Here is a 19,445-nt window from a genome sequence, read left to right as displayed (position 1 = left end):
CCCCCATGCATCTGAGCAAGCACAGCAGCCATGAATTACAGTTTTCTCTAACATACAAAACAAATGGTACATGGAAATCGGGCATTCCCAATGCAAGGGCAGATGTCAGGGATTCTTTTAACATCAAAGATGCTTTAGTCATTTCATCACACCATTGAATGTTGTTAGGGGCACTAGGTGTGGTGTCACAAATCCAGTGTATGCAAAATTGATCATGCCAAGAAAACTGAGCAGCTGTTTCTTTGTCTGTGGGCAAGGCAGACTGGTATTGGCATGTACACGGCTGGGGGCTATCCACCTAGGGTTAAAAGCATTCCCAGGAATGTGACCTGTTGCAGACAAAACTGATTTTTTTCTGCGACACCCTCTGTCCTTCCTTTCCCAAAAAACACAACAATGAAACAGTATCCTTCTGACATGCCTCCTTCGAGGGGCTACACAACAATAAATCAACACATTGTAGTAAAGTGGAACCATGCTGCCAGTTGGCAAGGACCTGCTGGAGGGCAATTGAGAAAACTGCGGGTGAGTCAAAAAAATTCTGGGGCAAGTGACACCAGGTGTACTGCTGTCCCATGAAAATGAAAGCCATAAGTCTCAGGTGATAATGGTATTGAGAACATTGCATTGGCCAAATCAATAACACTGTAAAATTGGGTCTCGGGCTGTACTGCTGTGAGAATGGTAGTAAGATCTGACATGACTGGTGTCAGGGGCAGAACCAGCTCATTATTGGCCCTGAGATCCTGTGTAAAACGGTATGAGCCATCTGGCTTTTTGACAGAATTTACTGGAGTGTTGTAAGGAGTGCATGTCTTCTTAAGTATGCCTTACTGGCAAAAAGATTGAATTGTGGGTGCTAAGGAATCTTCATTGTCTTTAGCTAAGGGGTACTGCTTTTGGTATATTGGTGTATGTGGTTTTGTGATCCCATCAGGTCTCTTCCCAACAGGTTGACTGGACAGCTAAGTAATACCTTGAATGAGTGATGTGTAATGTATTCTCCATGTACTGTACATATGGGGATATGAGGTTTGCATCTTGTAGGGGTGATGACTGCATTGGCATGCTATGTGGTTGCTGTTGTACTGACTGCTGTTTGTGTGTAGGGCAGTCCCTGGCCCAATGACCTTCCTGTCCACAGGCAAAACATGCTTGATTCTTTCTAACATTTCCATATCCTCTATTGTCATTTCTGTCCTGTTTGCTTCCTCTGCCTCTACCTCTTCCTCTGTATCCTCCAGGTTTCCCTGAATAATGGAGTCCCTGCACATGGGGCTTTGAAGGTTTAGTGATTTCAAAACATCCTGCCGTCTTTAGTTAACAATTGTCCCAATAAATCCTGCGGGGGTAATATGCTCGAATTATAGATAATCATTTTGGCAGTTTTAGCATGTTCAGGGATCAATCAATTAATCAGTGACTGTGTAAAAACAACATTCAAATCTCCTCCTAATCCTAGACCTGCCTCTTCCTTCCACACTTTCCTAAACCTTCGAGCATAATCACTTACTGTTTCTCGTGCTTTCTGTTTGCACGCTATCGCTGTAGCCATTGATTTTCCATCTCCATGTATCCTAACAAATTTATAATGCACTTGATCCCACATAATTCGATATTGTTGCTCAGTAATTAGGGGATAGTGCTATACAGTGGTTTCATCTGAAGATGGTATTTTTAGGGCTGGTTTCCTGTGTTCTCCTGTTTTTTCTGCTATAACTAGAAATTAATTTCCCTCATCATCCAGCAAATATTGTGTTTCTGGTAGGGAGGGGCTGCTGGACCACTGAATGCAGCTGCTGCATTCTCACTGCTGCTCTTCTCCTTTCTTTCTTTGGGAACTAACAATCATTAGCCAAATAACCTCCACAATCAAAATTATACATTATACTCCATAAACTCCTGCTCTGCGGTTAACAAAATCAACAGGAGTTTCCCCTGGAATATTATAAGAAATATCCTCATCACTGGGTGACATGGCTGTGGGTTTTTATTTTAGTCTGATTTTAATGCGTTTCCTTACATGTTTTTTTTTTTTTTTTTTTTTTATGTGGATCTGCTATCTTTTTTTCCTTTGTGGAATTCCCCTTACCTTGGGTATTCCCCATAGTTGCAGTATAAATTACAGTATAAATATCAGACCGTTGTACACAGTTATTATTAGTTCAGTTGGCAGTTGCAGTGCTCGCTAACGTCCTGTTTCCAGGACTGCTTACCAAAATGCAGCTTAGGTCACGTTACTGCTTACCCGAGGCAACCACAGCAGTGAGGATTGACCCAGCCTCACCTTGGCAACCAGATTAGTACACAAACTTATCCTATATACAATATTTCTTACACTTCTAAATTATTGACACCAAAATTCCTATTGTCTATACATTAAAACAGAGGCCATCAGTGTGCACAAATTCCTAACTAAGGACCCAGTCCTTCTATGAGGGAGTCCACACTGCCACAGTGCTTAGGGTCATAAGATATCTACAGGGACACAGGGATGGCAGAGATAGAAAAGAAAATTTCCACTTACCCGATCCTGGTCCTTTTAAGGTGAGGTAGATATCCCACTTCTGACGCCAAATTGTTAAGGCAATCTCCTTTTGATCCCCGATCAGCTGTCCCTCTCTTTGATAGCTTCTGTTTACAGTGATGCTGGGAGAGCACATAATACATGCAACTCAAGCATGTATTTAGATCATTCTCAAAACTTTATTGTTTGCACACAGCTTAAAGGCATAACAGTTCTAAGGCATGATCAGTGCATGATCGCATGACTACAGACAACTAGAAAATGTCAGGAGAATAGATAAAGTTTCAACATAATTCAATCATCTACTCCATTCAGTAAAATTGTACACTTCTGGGTGGCATTGACCATGCACTATACCCAGCTCTAGATGCCAGTTACCAATAAGCTCCGCGCTCCATCTCAGGGCCCACCACCCCCTTCTGCTGCTGCTGCCACCTGTCAGCACTCCATTCACTAAAATTGTACACATCTGGGTGGCATTTATGATGCACTACACCCAGCTCTAGATGCCAGTTACCAATGCGTCCCCGCTCCATCTCAGGGCCCACCGTTTCCTCCTGCTGTTGCTGCCGCCTGTCAGTACTCCATTCATTTAAATTGTACTTTTCTGGGTGGCATTGATGAAGCACTACACCCAGCTCTAGATGCCAGTTACCAATGCAGTCCACGCTCCATCCCAGGGCCCACCGCCTCCTCCTGCTGCTGCTGCCACCTGTCAGTACTCCATTCACTAAAATTGTACACTTCTGGATGGCGTTGATGATGCACTACACCCAGCTCTAGATGCCAGTTACCAATGTGGTCCCCGCTCCGTCTCAGAGATCCTCTGTCTCCTCCTGCTGCTGCTGCTGTCACCTGTCAGTACTCCCTTCACTAAAATTGTACACTTCTGGGTGGCATTGATGATGCACTACACCCTGCTCTAGATGCCAGTTACCAATGCAGTCTCTCTGGCGATAGCTGGCCAGAGGCCACACACTGCTACTGCTCTCGCTGACCCATGCCCTGTCTCTGGTCCTCCACCCTTTTGTCTAATGTCACTGCACTACTTGTCCACAACTTTATGGGTGGCATTCCTAACACATGTCATTCAGGTCATGATGCCAGCTAGCAATGCCGTCTCCTGCTGTTTTGACGGCAAAGACTGCTGCTAGTGGGTTGAGTTCACACGTAGCTCTACCCTTTCTCAATGTCCTAATGATTATGCTGCCTTCTGTACGCTGTCCATCACGCAAAAATCCTATTTGCCTGCTGTCACTTTGCCTGCTTTTTTTATACAAAACCACAAGGTCTTTTAGAACTTTTGTATTTTTCCTTTGTTTCCATTGTTCTCCTTCACATACATAGCAAATTTGGTGGTTCTAATATCTATAGGGACTTTGCTAATAATGTTTAACGTCGGCCTATTGACTTTAATTGAATTAGTGATTTTGATCGCCGAAATTTTGCGGACCCATCAGAAATTTGAGGAAATTTTCATGAGACTGTCAGAGGCATTCTTGCTCATCCCTACTAATGAGCTCTGCTGTCCCACATACACAGATAACAGGGATAATTGGTATATCCGCGTTGCTGACCATAAAGGAAGCATACCATTTACACAGATGACCCAATTGTGTTGGAGATATTGAAACAACTCAATGACTCTCTTTATGTCTGCATATTCTTCACAAAGAGAAACAGAATGGCCAATTGGGACTGACTCAAATATATTACCATTGTGAAGGAGAACAAACACTTTAAGCTCTGCTTTGAGCTATCGATGAATAGTCGGCATTCAATTAAGTTAGAGATTGGAATTCCCAATTCCTCCATTAAGCCAGGTATGTTATGGAAATATACAAAGCCACTGTCAGTTCTAAAGTACTGCAGAAATGCAATTTCTCCGGTTCGAAAGTACAATACCTTTGTTCCTTTTTCAAGTAAGTTTTTCTCACACAGTCTTGATGCTAGAAGTTCTGAAGCCTTCTGAGTCTTCTTTAATTTCAAACTCTTCATCATTACTCTCACCTTGTTCATCACCATAATCATGTTCTTCAAGAGAGGGTAGTGTAACGAAAACTGGCAGTGGAATTTTATCTGAATGAGCCACTGGGCGTATAGCCGATAGTAGACTAGGATACTCTATGTTACATTTATTTTTCTTGTTACATCCTGAAGTTTTCACTATACAAAAGGAAAAAGTCACTGAAATGATCTCCTAGCTCTCCATACCAAACCATAGCAAACTGTACCAAATCAGAGGTATACCAAATAGCAACTTTTCACATGTTCCCTTTTTCCACATCCGTAAACCCTTGACACACTGTTTGCACACCTTAGGAGGGGCCTCATAAGACTTATCTTGATCACCAAGTTTAACTTTGAAATATGCCAAATAGGCTTGCTCTACAATTGTGCTGATGTTCGCCGTTTGACTGGGAATGGTGAAATTGCCACAGATATTTTAGTTTAGGCACTTACGACGAGAAACGGCAGAGCCAGACATGATCTGAAAGAAAGGAAATATGTGTGTAAGTAGAAAAATAAATTTTGCTTATTCACTACGTAGAGCAGCACACGTCCTCTGACCACACTATCTTGCGTGGAAATGTAGCCTATACAAATCCATGCTACAGTAATCGTATTAATATAAGCAGTAGAGAAAAAACCTGACGTGATTGAAGAAAAGTAACTGCACTTTCAGAATCAGCATACCTATTTTAGTGTAAATAGGCTTAAAAATTAAAGTCAACAAAAAATTTGTTCAAACTTGTTCTTTAGTGTTATTATTGATTTTGATTATAAAGCACTTCTTTTCTATGTGTGGGTGTTTGCACCATTCATTTAATAAGTGAATATATTATATATGTGGGAATATTATAGATTTTTGGTGATAGTAAACAGTTGGATTGGAGATATATATATGTGGCTTTTAGACTATTACACAATCAGATAGATTCTGGTGTAAGGGACTGACAATCAGGAGAAGTTGGTATTTTTATGGTAGAGAACACATGATAAATGGTTTCATGCCTAAGGGTTACATTTAATATTGGGTCATGTTTATGTAGTGTTTTTTGGTTGATGATATATATATATTATATAATAAATATATACATATACATAAAAGACATATTTATTTTATGGTAGTGGTACTGCAGGATTACCATTTGGTTCCGTAAAGCTTGCCTTCCACGCCCCTCTTCTTGTCCTCCTGCCTACTGTATGAAGGGACTATGGCTTCATTGTTTTTAATGTAAGTTTTTTGAGTGTTTGTTTGATTCTTTGAACTATTATGTGTTTTTGATATAGATAAGGATTTGTCTGTTATTTCATTGAAAAAACTTTTAATCATAGAAAATATTCCTCCTGAAGAAGTGGACGTGATCTACAAATCTCATTGAGGATAGCATGTATTTGTATTTTACATGCTTTGACATGGTGTTGTTTTAGTTAAAAAATCTTTTTAAAAATAAAATTTTGCTCTATTTTTGTATAAATTTTAAAAAAATGTATAAAAAGTTTTTTTTTTAAAGTATGACATTTTTGTTCTTGAGAGATAATTGAATAATTAGTGGCACCACATCCCTATCCAAATATAACAGGTTTAAAAAAGAGCATTTGTAATGGGACTTTTTTGGTGCATATTTAGTGTTACAAGAAAGGGAAACCTAATATTTGTGTTTAAAAGAAAATATTTGTACACATTTTTATTATTGTTGATACGAACGTAAAAGGTTAAACCAGTGCAAAATTTAAATCAATGTTCATATTTCAATATTGGAGTACATAAAAATCATTTGTTAATCATAACAATTTCCATGCTACCGTCCTTGACGCCCCACCACATTTTACCACAAGGGCTTTATCAGAAGGACAAACTGTAGTGGATATATCAATTTCTTTATGACCTTCAACAAAACAAACATATATATTTCAATCTTTTTTGTGACAAAGTAATTTTTATGAAGACTATGCAAGCAGCATCGCACTTCCTTATTGTTTGTTTAGCATCAACTTTAAAGTAACTCCATCAAGGTAAAGAAAATTGGTTAGAAGCAACAAACTATTGATTAAAGCTTGTAGGTCTTAACCATCAAACCTGATTTTAATGGATTTCTTTCCAGATGTTTCCAGAATATCATTGATGAGCAGCTTCTATTACCTGCAAATATATTTATAACATAATAATGCTAAATAATTATATCCAAATGAACTAATTTGTTACATTTATTTGTATGTTAGAATGTAACAATTACAAAATTTTTACACTTTGAACACCATCTGCTAAACTTCCCCTTACACAATCCAGTAGGACCCGATGAGCTAAACAGCAGAAAATGGTGGGAAATTGAAGCCTAACCAGCAAAAAGGAATCTGCTTGAGACAGGATATGTTTGTTTTGACATTGATGCAGAGGACTTTGCTGAGGCAGGTAAAATACAGTACTATAGCACGGTTTCAGCCATTGCCTAAAGCTGCCCTTCCTGACAATCAGTCACCTGTGCCTGCACCTAATGCAAGTGTAGTGGGGGAGATGGGCGAGGAAGGAGTAGCAGTTTGTGAATCTGCTCAAGACCAGCAGGAATCAAGCAAGGTTTGCACTGACTGGTTGAGGTGTGATCTGCTGGGTGCAGTGGTTCCACAATGCTAATACTAATGGTTCTGTTGCCTTTGGTGTGTTAATATGTGTAGAAGACAGAATTCATATATAATAAAGAAAAGGAGGTACAATTTGAAAATGGGGTTTACACCTAGCGATATTTTTGCCTTCCTATCCTTTATGAAACCAGAGGGTTTAGATTTATTTTGGGAAAGGTATGAGGTCTTTCGTAAGGACACTGCAGATTAAGAAAGTTTTTTCCCACGGAAGTGATTCTAGGCAGCCTTTAATTAAAATAGTCACCATTCTTGTAAGAAATGAATCCATACCCTCAGCTGACCTGACTCTGTGGCTGGGTAGGTTTAGGGAGGTTCCAACACCATCAAGAAAGGTATTGGTCTAACAGGGGATTTGGACAGGTGCATGGAAGGCTAGTGTGAGACTTAGAATGCTGGGCAATGTGGTGCAGCAAATCCCTTCTTCTACCTTTATAGGATGTGACGGCATTGTAGCATTTGCATTGCAGCATCATGCACTGTAATGAGATGCTCTTTTTGCCAGGGACTTGGGCACTTGGCCAAGGATTGTAATTTGTGTGGCAAGGAGATTACTTTTTTGCCAAATGTCTGAAAGCCTTAAATAGTTGGGCACCTGAAGTTAAAAATGATCTCATGTGAGTGGAGATGGAAAGTGGTGTAAATGCTGGACTGAATGAACCTGTGCCCTCTGATGGTGTTCCCCTTGATGTGGAGAAAGGGAGTGAGTTTTTCTGTTGTCACTGGGCCTTCTGTGTCCATCAGTGAGTCTCCCCTCTCTTCTGTGTCTATGTCTTGTACTAATTGGACTGATTTGAGGGCACTGAGGATACTGATAAGGGTGGGTTTAGGAAATCTATCTCCTGCCCCACAGGTCAAATCGGAAAACTGCTAAAAAAAGTACTAGACCAGACAAGACCTGAGCTGTTTGAGTGGCAGGAGACTAGAAGGAACAGGAGCAGGAGGAGGTAGTCTGCATAAACTCTCCTTCCAGCTGTAAATGGGGTTCCTCTTCAAAATATATTTAGAACCTTATCAGATGGAGACATGGAGGAAGATATAGAATTATTGGAAGAGTCAGAGAACCCTTATTTAAAAAGATCAGGTTCCTCAGGTAGTCTGAATAGAGTTAAGGTCAAGAAGCAGCTACTCCAATCACACTGATGGCGGTGCTCCATTGAAAGTGCCGACCATTATTGTCATCAGCATCAAATCTGTATGCACTCGTTACATGACCTTATTTTTGCTCAGTAAATTTGATGCTTACAACTTATTTTATTTATTTTTCAGTTTTCAGGACGATATTTGTCTGGCAAAAAAGGGACTGGAGGTGTGGACTTTCCCTCTGGTTTTTTCTGGCTGAGCCTTATAGTGGTGTTGCAGTTCTTTTTAAAACTGATAAGGTGACATGTCAGCATATGGTCATAGACGCCTTGGTTAGGGGCAGCATCTTTGGGCCTCAGACAAAATGGGACAGGAAATTACTTTTCAACAAGGATAAGTCTTTTCTTTTTACTTTCCAACAGATTGTCTTTGAAGGTGATTTTAACACCATTAATAGGCCTAAAGACAGGAAAGGTTTCAGGCACAAGCTTGGATGGTATAATTTTTTTCTTAATAGGGAGGTCAGGTGGATGTGCACATGAAGCGCTACCCAGAAGACACAGGGTTCACTTTTAGAAGAGGGACTAGTGAAATAAGGATAATTATATATTTTTTTAAAGGAGATCTCTGCTGTCACAGGCCCTGAGGTTTGTGCGATGGAGTTCCCTGACGACTTTCTGCTATCAGTGAGTGTATCAAATTCAGAGGGAGGGGTATCTGGAAACTTAATTCGGAAATTGTTGAAAGACAAGAGAGTAAAACAATTCTTTGAGGATTTCTTTCAGGCACATTCACAGTTCTGGACCTGTATAGCCATAAATCTGAATGGTGGGAGCTTGTTAAAAGCAGGGTTGGTGTCTTTTTCACATCCCTTTGTATAAATAAGTAAACTTACAGAGACTGCACAGAAGGCTTGACCAACTTGCTCTGAGTAATGGTAACCCTGAGGGGATTCAAAAACAAATATGTCCAGCAGGCCTCTTTGGTGCTGGGATTATGGTTAAGTTAAGTCCAGAGCAGGGATCCTGGATGTTGTCAGAATATATTATTGCAGATTTCCTGGGAAGTAAATCTCTTGTTTGAGACAAGATAGAGTGTTTTTTAAGATCCTTGCCAGGTTTGGAAAATGTTTCACATTCTGCTGTGGATTTGACAGGAACAGTAACAGCGGTTGAGGTGTGTCATACCTTAGATAAGCTGACCACCAAGAATTTTCCCGGGCCAAACAGACTGATAGCCAACTTTTTAAATGTTTTAAATCCATTTTGGCCCCTTGGTTAGCAAAGGTTTTCAATGGCTGGAAAAGGGCTCACTCCATGAGGCGATCTGCTATGATTCTTCTGTCAAAGGAAGATTCATCGAGAACTGGCATCCGATTAACCTTCTCAATGTCGTAAAAATCCTGGCAAAAAAATTTTGGTGCTTGTCATCAGAGTCAGGCGATTTTTTGTCCAGCAATCAGTAATACTTGTTTTACAATTGACCCCTTTATTTGAAGGCTAGAGAGTGGACCCGCTGTGCGGGGATTGCTTTTGGTATTGCTGATGAGCATCCTTTGAGAATAGTCGCTTATGCTGATGATGTAATTGTGCTTATCCCTGGGACAGATGAGGTGCAGGGGATAGTCTCTGAGATTGAACAGTATCCAGTGGCCTCCGGTTCTAATATCAACCGTGACAAGTGTGAAATTTTCTGAATAAGTAGGGAAGGTGACAGTTTTGATCTCCAGATTAATTTCCCAGAACCCCAGGAGGAAGTAAAAATTTTGGCCAGGTGATTATTACCTGGTAAATTGGGAAAGTAAGCTGGAGACTGAAAATGCCAAGAAGGTAAAGCGGAAAGGGTTTATTTGATCAAAACTTGACTGGTTCTGATATTCTGGTATGTCAGCAGCAGGGCACATTAAAAAACACAATTGGAAAATTTTGGAGATGCAAATTTTGTCTTCATTCTTTGATGGTTCATTGGCCTTAAGGGATTGCCCAAGTCCAGTTTTGAGGGAGGGGCTAAGTTAAATTAACATAGAAAGGATTCCCATGATCTTTAAGGACCTGACTTGGCTCGCTTTTCATGGTAAATGTTACTGAAGGATTTATCAGCACTGGTCCTCAAGAGACTGGAATGTAGAGAATTTGCATAATTTATACAGTATAAGTAGTATTTGAGACTCACCTGGATTTTGATACACATTGTATTGTAGATTCCAATAAAAACAAAATTATAATCTTAGAGATTAGGGAAGTAGCACAAATAAGGAGTGGGGATTTGGGATGGGGCCCTCTTGACCTTTGTAATGATCTCTAAGTGAATACTTTGAAAGAGAGTTCTCTAAACAGACCATTTATATATTTATATAAAGGTTGATCATATCCCCCCTTAAACGTCTCTTCTCAAGGAAGAATAGATTCAGTTCAGCTACTCTCTCCTTATAGCTGAGCTCCTCTATTTTTTTTATTAGTTTAGTTGCCCTTCTCTGGACTCTCTCCAATTACACAATGTCCTTTTTGTGAACTGGTGCCCAAAACTGCACTGCTTATGCCAGAGGTGGTCTGACCAATGCTTTGTACAGGGGCAGGACTATGCCCCTGATTCATCAATGAAATCCGCGCTCGCTGGAAGCGCAAAAGTACGCGTGGCCAGCGATCGCGGATTACCGCGGTCCGGACTCGAGTATTCATGCAAGATCGCCAGTAAAAAGCTGTCGGATAAGCGCGGCTCCGTGCGCGAGCTTTTTCCGTTGCTGAATAGCGCGACCGCGTACGATTCCGGATCGCTAATACGAATGCGCGACCGATAATCCGATTCTGCTTGATGAATCAGGGGCTATGTCTCCATCTCTGCAGTATATTCCTGTTCTAATACAAAAAAGTATTTTGCTAGCCTTTGATATTGCAGCTTGGCATAGCATGCTGTTATTCAGTCTATGATCTGCCAGAACCCCCAGATCCTTTTTCCATTTCTGACTCCCCCAAATGTATTCCCTCTATACAGTTTGAAGCATGCATGTTGTTAGCCCCCAAGTGCATACCTTAACATTTATCTATAATAAATGTCATTTGCCACCTGGCTGCCCAATCAAGCAGTACATCCAGGTCTTCTTGTATATTATAGACATCCTGTATGGACTTAATTCCATTACATAGTTTGGTGTCATCTGCAAACACAGAAATGGTACTTTTAATCCCAAACTCTATATCATTTACAAAGATGTTAAACAGTAAAGGTCCATACACGGAGCCGTGGGGTACACCACTAATAACCTTGGACCATTCAGAGTATGAATCATTAATTACAACTCTCTGGATGTGGTCTTTAAGCCAATTCTCTATCCATTTAAAGATTTACTTTTCTAAACCTATTGACCTTAACTTTCTGTTATTATCCGTCTGTGGGGTATAGTGTCAAATACTTAAGCAAAGTCCAAGTAAACTATTATTAACTGCTATTCCACTGTATACCTGTTTAGTTACTTCCTCATAAAAAGACAGTAAATCTGATTGCTAACTTTGGTCTCTCTTGAAGCCATGCTGACTATAACTTATTATATAATTTTCTAGCAGAAACTTCTCTATGTGGTTATTTATCAAACTCTCTAAGACTTTTACAACTATGGACATTAAACTAACTGGCCTGTAGTTACCTGGCAATGACTTTGCTCCCTTTTTGAGGATAGGAACCACATTGGCATTACGCCAATCCATTGGTACTTTGCCAGTGATTAAAGAGTCTCTAAAAATAAAAAATATTGGCTTTGAAATTTCTGAGCTCAGCTATTTAAGGAAACATGGATATATTCTATTGGGTCCTGGTGCTTTATCAACCTTACTTTTGCCCAACTGTTTCTTAATCATATCAAAGTTGAGCCATTGTGACTCATTTAAGGCAGTGACATTGCTATTATGAATTTGGACTTGAATTCTGCCATTTTCTTTTGTGTACACAGAGCGAAAGAAAGTGTTTAGTAAAAACCCCTTTTCTTTATGCAAGTTACTAACCCAGGGACATTTTAAGGCCCTACATGCTCAGATCTGATCTTTTTGCTATTAATATCTTGAACAAAAATGTCTTACTTTCCTTTGCAATCTGTCTTTCATTTTGAAGTTTTGCACATTTTATCTCCTTTTTACATCTTTTGTTATATTCTTTATAGTTATAACAATGAAGGACCACCTTCATTGTTTGACATTTTTGGATTGCCCTTTTCTTGTTCCTTATGGCTTTTTTAACATCAGCTGTGAGCCACATAGGGTTTAATTTTAGCCCCTTAAACCTATTACCCGTTGGAATATATTTTTCAGTGTGCTTGTGTAGAAGCAGACTTGAAACATTCCCATTTCTGTTCTGTTCTTTGAAGAAAATATTGTCTCCCTGTCAAAGTCACAGAGAGCCACCCCTAATAATGGAACATTTGCTCTCTTAAAATTAAATGTTTTTATCTTACCTGTTTTTGCTTCCTGTTTATCCTAATCATATTAGGGTCACTGCTAAGAGGGTCACAGCTACCCAGATTCTCTTTTATATGCACATTTGTTATAAGCTGTGCATTGTTAGAAAGAATAGGTCCAGCACAGTATTTCTTCTAGTTGGGCTTCTATAAACTGTACCATAAAATTATCTTGTATTAAATGCATAAGTTTTCACCCTTTTGCTGTTCCTGTAGTGCCGTTACTCCAGTCAATGTCAGGGTAGTTGAAATCTTCCATGATTAAAACATTTTCAGTTTTTGCCGCTTTTTCTGTTGGTGCTAGTAGTTGATTTTTTATTTCTTCCTTAAGACTGGGGGATCTATAGCAGACTCCAATAATTAATTGTGTATTATGCATCCTCACATTCAACTCCACCCATAATGTCTCAACCCCATCACATGCTTCATCAACAATTTCTTCTTTCACATTCACTGTCAGATCACTTCTCACATACAGACACCACCATCTTTCTGTTTGTCTCTGTCTTTACGAAAGAGAGTATAACCAGGAATATTGACAGCCCAGTCATATGAAGAATCAAGCCAGGATTCAGCAATACCAACTTAGTCATGATTAGTGTTGGTGTTCGAATTCGGGTTATCCTTATATTCGACCCGAATATGGCTGTTTGAATTCGGGTAGACCATACCCGAAAAAAAAAACGAGGTTCGATGGCAAAAATTCAGATAAAAAAATGGAAAAAATGTGTAAAAAAAAAATTAATGTTAAATTAATTTATTCAGTATTTGTGTTTATTTTTTTTTTTACAGGTTATCCTTCAATGACATGATATCTCTTAAGCTACGTACACACGTCAGATTTTTATCGCCCGATAATTGGCATCGGCCAATTATCGGGCGAAAATCTGCCGTGTGTACAGTCGGTGTCGTCCATCGTCCGGACGACCGACCTGCCGGATCCACGGACGATGGACGACAGCCGATCCTAATGAAAGGGAAGGGGAGAGCGTGCAGCAGGGTGCCGCTCCGTCGCTCTCCCCCTCCCCTCTCCATAGAGCATGAACAGTGCTGTATGTAGAGCACCGTTCATGCATCGTGCACTCCCTTGTCGTTGGAAAGGATCGTGAAAGATCCTTTCCAACGACAAAAATTGGAAGTGTGTACGCAGCTTTACTCTGTAACACACTTTTCAGCACCAAAATATTTTATGATACATTTTTCTTTTATCCACTGCTAGAAAAATATAACAAATGTATCATATTTCTGCGTGGGTTACAGAGTAACAGATACTTGTGCGGCATCTTCTCAATAATTGCAGATGTGTCTGTGTCTTTCTGTGCGATCCCCAGGGCACTACAGGTTATTTAACCTGTAGTGCCCCAGGGATCGTAGTGGAACTGCAGAGTTTATCTGCAGTTCAGTTCCCACGGTCACATCACGGTGGGAACGTTGCGATCACAGCTGTTACTGTAGGCGATCCCCGGGACACTACAAGTTAATTAACCTGTAGTGCATCTAGAGTTCATCTGCATTTCAGTTCACACGGTTCAGTTCCCACGGTCCCATGTGGTCACAGCTGTGATTGCAGGAGATCCCCAGGCACCAGAGGTTAAATGGGGACAAGTTTCCCCATTCATCACATCCAGTGCCCTGTGTTCTAATAATAATTCTAGCAACAGCAATCAGGATCGCTGTTGCAGTCCTGTAGTATGTCCTATAATATGTGTTCCTGGATTGAATTTATCTATCCAAGAACACAGGGCTCCCTGTGTTCTTGAAAAGAGAAACTCTATCCAAGAACACATACAACTAGTAAAGGGCTTCAAGAGCAATCTGATTGCTCTTGCAGTCCTTAATAGTCCCTAAAAATAACCCATATTCTCTTCTCTGTTCTTGACTCCAATGGTGTTTACAATCGGCATTCGATCAACCAAACAGTATCTCACTATTCGATCGAAAAGCTGTCGAATCCAATAGTGAGACATTTGACCAACACTAGCCATAATGCTCTTTGTTCATTAAGGCTTCCAACTCCCCTATTTTGTTTCCTAGATTTCTAGCATTGGTGAACAGGCTGTTTAAACTATTGCTGCACTTACCAGCACTGTTTGCCAAATCCTTTTGTTTTTTAGCACAAGTAGTACTGCACAATGCAATGTTTGCGTGTAACAGAAAGCTTCTTATATTTATCCATAGCCCTCCCCCAACTATCCCCAATCTACCCTCCACTAGTGGCTGACCCCTGTCTGACCTTTCTGCCACCTTATTTAACTGTCCCACCTCCCTCTGTTCCTGTTTAAATATTCTTCCACCATTCCCCTAATTTTTTCCCCTAGCACAGCAGATCCCCTTCTATTTAGATGCAAACAATCTCTGGCATATAGGTTGTACCCCAATTAAGTCAGGCCAGTGCTCTAAAAACCCAAACCCTTCCCTATTACACCAGGACTTAAGCCATGCGTTTAGCTGTCTAAGCTCCCTCTGCCTTTCCTGTGTTGTGCATGGCACAGGCAATATTCCAGAGAATATAACCTTGGAGGTTATACCTAGTTCTTTAAACTTTCAAACAGGAGTCTGATATTGTGCATTTTATATTGTGCATTTGGGAGTTGTGTCTGTTTGACTGTTGGGTTGTGTTTGCTTGGCTTTCAGTTTTGTTTTAAACAGCGTTTTTGCTTGACTGTCAGTTTTGTTTAAAACAGTTTTTTTTTTATCCTTGCTGACCTCTACAGGGGAGTGGTCAAGGCTTCCTGAGGTACTCATTTTGAGCTTGCTCACTGTTTGGCTTGTGAAGCAAGTGTACTTTTAATCAAGTGGAGTTAAAAACTGGAGTCTGAAAACAAAAGCAGTTAAACTCTTATAGTAACCACAAACTGTAAGTAAACGTTTATAAGTTATTGTAAACAAAAATTGTAACTGGGAAAATGAGTGGTAGCAAGGTGGAAAGTTTGGTTCAGTGCACAGTCTGTCACATGTATGCACAAATTGAGCTTGAATACCGCTGTGACAAATGTGAGCAAGTTGCCTTTCTGGTATCTCGCATTGGAGAGGTGGGGAAACGCATTGCAACACTGAAATCACTGGATCACCATGAGAGGGGTCTCCTGCTCACTGAGCAGGCAGTTATTGGCTTAGATGTGGGGGGTGGAGAGGTTAATCAGGATGAGCATGTAGGGAGTTGGGTTAATGTAACTAGAGGGAGTAGTAGGGGCCCCCAGATAAGGAAGGCCAGCCCTGTGTTTGAGCACCCCAACATGTTTGCAAAGTTATGTGAAGATGTGCAGGTGGCAGACCCAGTGGTGGCAACTTTAGATGTTACTGCTACCCCTAACAGCCGAGAGAGCATTTGTAAAGACATTCGAAGAGTCAAACAAAAGGGTGGGGGTGTCTGTCTGTATGTGAGAAGTGATCTAAAAGTGAATGTGAAAGAAAAAATTGCAGATGGAACAAGCAATGAGGTTGAGGCATTATGGGTGGAGTTAAATGTGGGGTTGAATAACACACAATTAATGATTGGAGTTTGCTATAGGCCCCCCAGTGCTAAGGAAGAAATAGAAAATCAACTTCTAGCATAGATAGAAAAAGCAGCAAAAAGTGGAAGTGTTTTAGTCATGGGAGATTTCAACTACCCTGACATTGACTGGAGTAATGGCACTATAGGAACATCAAAGGGGAAATTTGTGAATTTAATACAAGATAATTTTATAGTACAGTTTATTGAAGCCCCAACTAGAAATGATACTGTGCTGGACCTAGTTATTTCTAACAATGCAGAGCTTATAACAAATGTGCAAATAAAAGAGAATCTGGGTAACAGTGACCATAATATGATTTCATTTAATGTAAGCTGTAAACAGGAAGCAGAAACAGGTAAGATAAAAACAGTGAATTTTAAGAGAACAAATTTTCCATTATTAGGGGTGGCTCTCTGTGACGGGAGACAATATTGTCCTCAAAGAACACAGAACAGAAATGGGAATGTTTCAAGTCTGTTCTGCAAAAGCAAACTGAAAAATATATTCCAATGGGTAATAAATTTAAGAGGCTAAAATTAAAACCTTTGTGGCTCACAGCTGATGTTAAAAAAGCCATAAGGAACAAGAAAAGGGCATTACAAAAGTATAAAAATGAAGGATCACCTTCATCATTTGAAACCTATAAAGAATATAACAAAAGATGTAAAAAGGAGATAAAATGTGCAAAACTTCAAAATGAAAGACAGATTGCAAAGGAGAGTAAGGCAAACCCCCCAAACTTTTTCAAATATATTAATAGCAAAAAGATCATATCTGAGCATATAGGCTGCTTAAAGGATGTCACTGGGTTAGTAACTGGGGATAAAGACAAGGCAGATTTACTAAACCCTTTTTTTTTTTTTAATTAGTTTTAATTTTTAGAAACTCTTTAGTCACTGGCAAGGTACCGATGGGTTGGCGTAAGGCCAATGTGGTTCCTATCTTCAAAAAGGGAGCAAAGTCATTATCAGGTAACTACAGACCCGTTAGTTTAATGTCCATAGTTGGAAAAGTCTTGGAGAGTTTGATTACCACATAGAGGAGTTTCTGCTAGAAAATGATATTATACGTGATAGTTAGCATGGCTTCAAGAAAGACAGAAGTTGTCGAACAAATTTACTCTGTTTTTATGAGGAAGTAAGTAAACAGGTGGTAAGTAAACAGTATTGGTTTTAGGGTATTAGTGGTGTACCCCAGGGTTCAGTGTTGGGACCTTTACTGTTTAACAACTTTATAAATGATATAGAGTTTGGGATTAAAAGTGCCATTTCTGTGTTTGCAGATGACACCAAACTATGTAATGGAATTAGGTCCATACAGGATGTCTATAATCTACAAGCAGGCCTGGATGTACTGTTTGATTGGGCAGCCAAGTGGCAAATGACATTTAATAAAGATAAATGTAAAAGTATGCACTTAGGAGCTAACAACATGCATTATTCATACTGTCTAGGGGGAATACATTTGGGGGAGTCAGAAATGGAAAAAGGTTTGGGGGTTCTTGTAGATCATAGACTTAATAACAGCATGCAATGCCAAGCTGCAATATCTAAAGCTAGTAAAGTACTTTCTTGTATTAAAACAGGAATAGACTGCAGAGATGGAGACATAATCCTGCCCCTGTACTAAGCTATTTTTGGGCACCAGTTCACAAAAAGGACATTGTGGAATTGGAGAGAGTGCAGAGAAGGGAAACCAAATTAATAATAGGAATGGAGGAGCTCAGCTATAAGGAGAGATTAGCTGAACTGAATCTATTCTCACTTGAAAAGAGATGTTTAAGATTGCTTTAAGATAAAGCTGGATGTTTTTCTAGAAGCACAGAATATAATTGGGTATTAAGGCTTTAAAGTAAAAATAACAGTGACTGTTGATCCAGGGAACATCCGATTGCCTCATGGAATCAGGAAGGATTTTTTTTCCACTGTTGAAGCCAATTGTACCAAGGGTTTTTTGCCTTCCCCTGGACCAACTATGTCTTATAGGGTTTTATATCTGGGATATGTTTATTTCCCTAGTGGTTGAACTTGATGGACTTATGTCTTTTTTCAACCTAACCTACTATGTAACTATGTAGCTATGTAACTATGCCGAACCCTGGCACCAGGGAGACAGCAAACTATTCGGTTGAAGGGATCTGGGCGACAAACTATTCTATCAGTCCTCCTGATCATTGAATCCACTAGGACAAATAATTGTCCAATCCTTCCTGCATTGCCTTCCTAACCCCTACTCGATGGGCTGCTCTCCCGGATGATAGGGGTAGCAGTAATATCTAGAGTTGCCACCTCTGGGTCCTCCACCTGCAGATCTTCACATGACTTTGCAAATTTGTTAGGGTGCTCAAACGCAGGGCTGGCCTTCCTTTTCTGGGTGCTCCTTCCACTCCCTTTAACTACAGTAATCCAGCTCCCAACATGTTCATCTTGATTATCCTCTCCACCTCCCACATTTAAGCCATTAATTACCTGCTCAGTGAGCAGGAGACCCCTCTCAAGGTGATCCAGTGAATGTGAGGGGGGAATATAGGTTCTATTTTATCCAGGTTGAGTTTCGGAAGCCTGTCAGCCATCCATGATCCATGAAGCATTGTCGTAAAGTCCCTCCTTTCCAACCTGTGGATAACGTTTAGCTCTTCATGAAGAATACCTGTTGCTTCTCTAAAGTTCCTTCTCTAAAATTTGCTTCAGGCTTCATTGGACCATGTTTTTTCAGCTCAGGTTAGCCCTGTTTGTTTTAAACTTTGTCTTCCCTAACATTCTAAATTGCCTAATTCTTTACATGTGTCTCCATTAGTCCTGAACCGCTTCTATTGTCCCTCACCACTGGCTACTCCTCCACCCGACTCTTTAACCTGCACCTCAATGAGTGGGAAGGCCCTATAAAAGTGGGGGGGAGTAATGTCACACTTACCCCCTCCTTGCTAAAGTGCTGTCGCCTCCTTCCTGCGCATGTGGGCAGTTCTGACCCTGGGCGTGCCTGCTCCACCAAGTTTGATCAGCATCACCCCCTCCTGTCGGCCAATTAGGAGATGACCTCCTAAAAGCCCTTGGCTATTTAGCTGGCTTAGTCACATCGCTCAGCGCTCAAGTAGTGTGTCTTCAGACTCCTGCTAAGCCCCCTCTGCTCTTTTTAGCATTTCCTATTCACCTGTTGCCTGATTAGGAGTTTCCTAGGCCAGCTCCTGTGCTAACCCTTTGTTGTCCTGTCTGTTTTTCCTTAGCCTGTTCCCTTGTGGTGTTCCTGTGTCTCC

At 40.3% G+C, this 19,445-nt stretch overlaps 1 protein-coding gene across 3 annotated transcripts in view; it reads left to right on the top strand.

The window, feature by feature from the left end:
* The first annotated feature begins 434 nt into the window (after positions 1-434).
* Positions 435-19,445, top strand: part of LOC140326389 (PML-RARA-regulated adapter molecule 1-like) — a 308,253-nt gene continuing 289,242 nt past the window's right edge. The window contains exon 1 of one of the 3 annotated variants that reach the window (XM_072404936.1): positions 435-525. The gene's annotated coding sequence lies outside the window, so the exon portion shown is untranslated. Of the gene's footprint in view, positions 526-15,242; positions 15,553-19,445 lie in introns of those variants that run through there. The other 2 variants (XM_072404932.1, XM_072404933.1) reach the window with 2 other exon arrangements.

This window comes from Pyxicephalus adspersus, chromosome 3 (assembly GCF_032062135.1).
Source record: "Pyxicephalus adspersus chromosome 3, UCB_Pads_2.0, whole genome shotgun sequence".
Taxonomy (NCBI): Eukaryota; Metazoa; Chordata; class Amphibia; order Anura; family Pyxicephalidae; genus Pyxicephalus; species Pyxicephalus adspersus.
The sequence above is the reverse complement of the archived record's forward strand: the minus strand, read 5'-3'. Positions and strand labels throughout refer to the sequence as shown.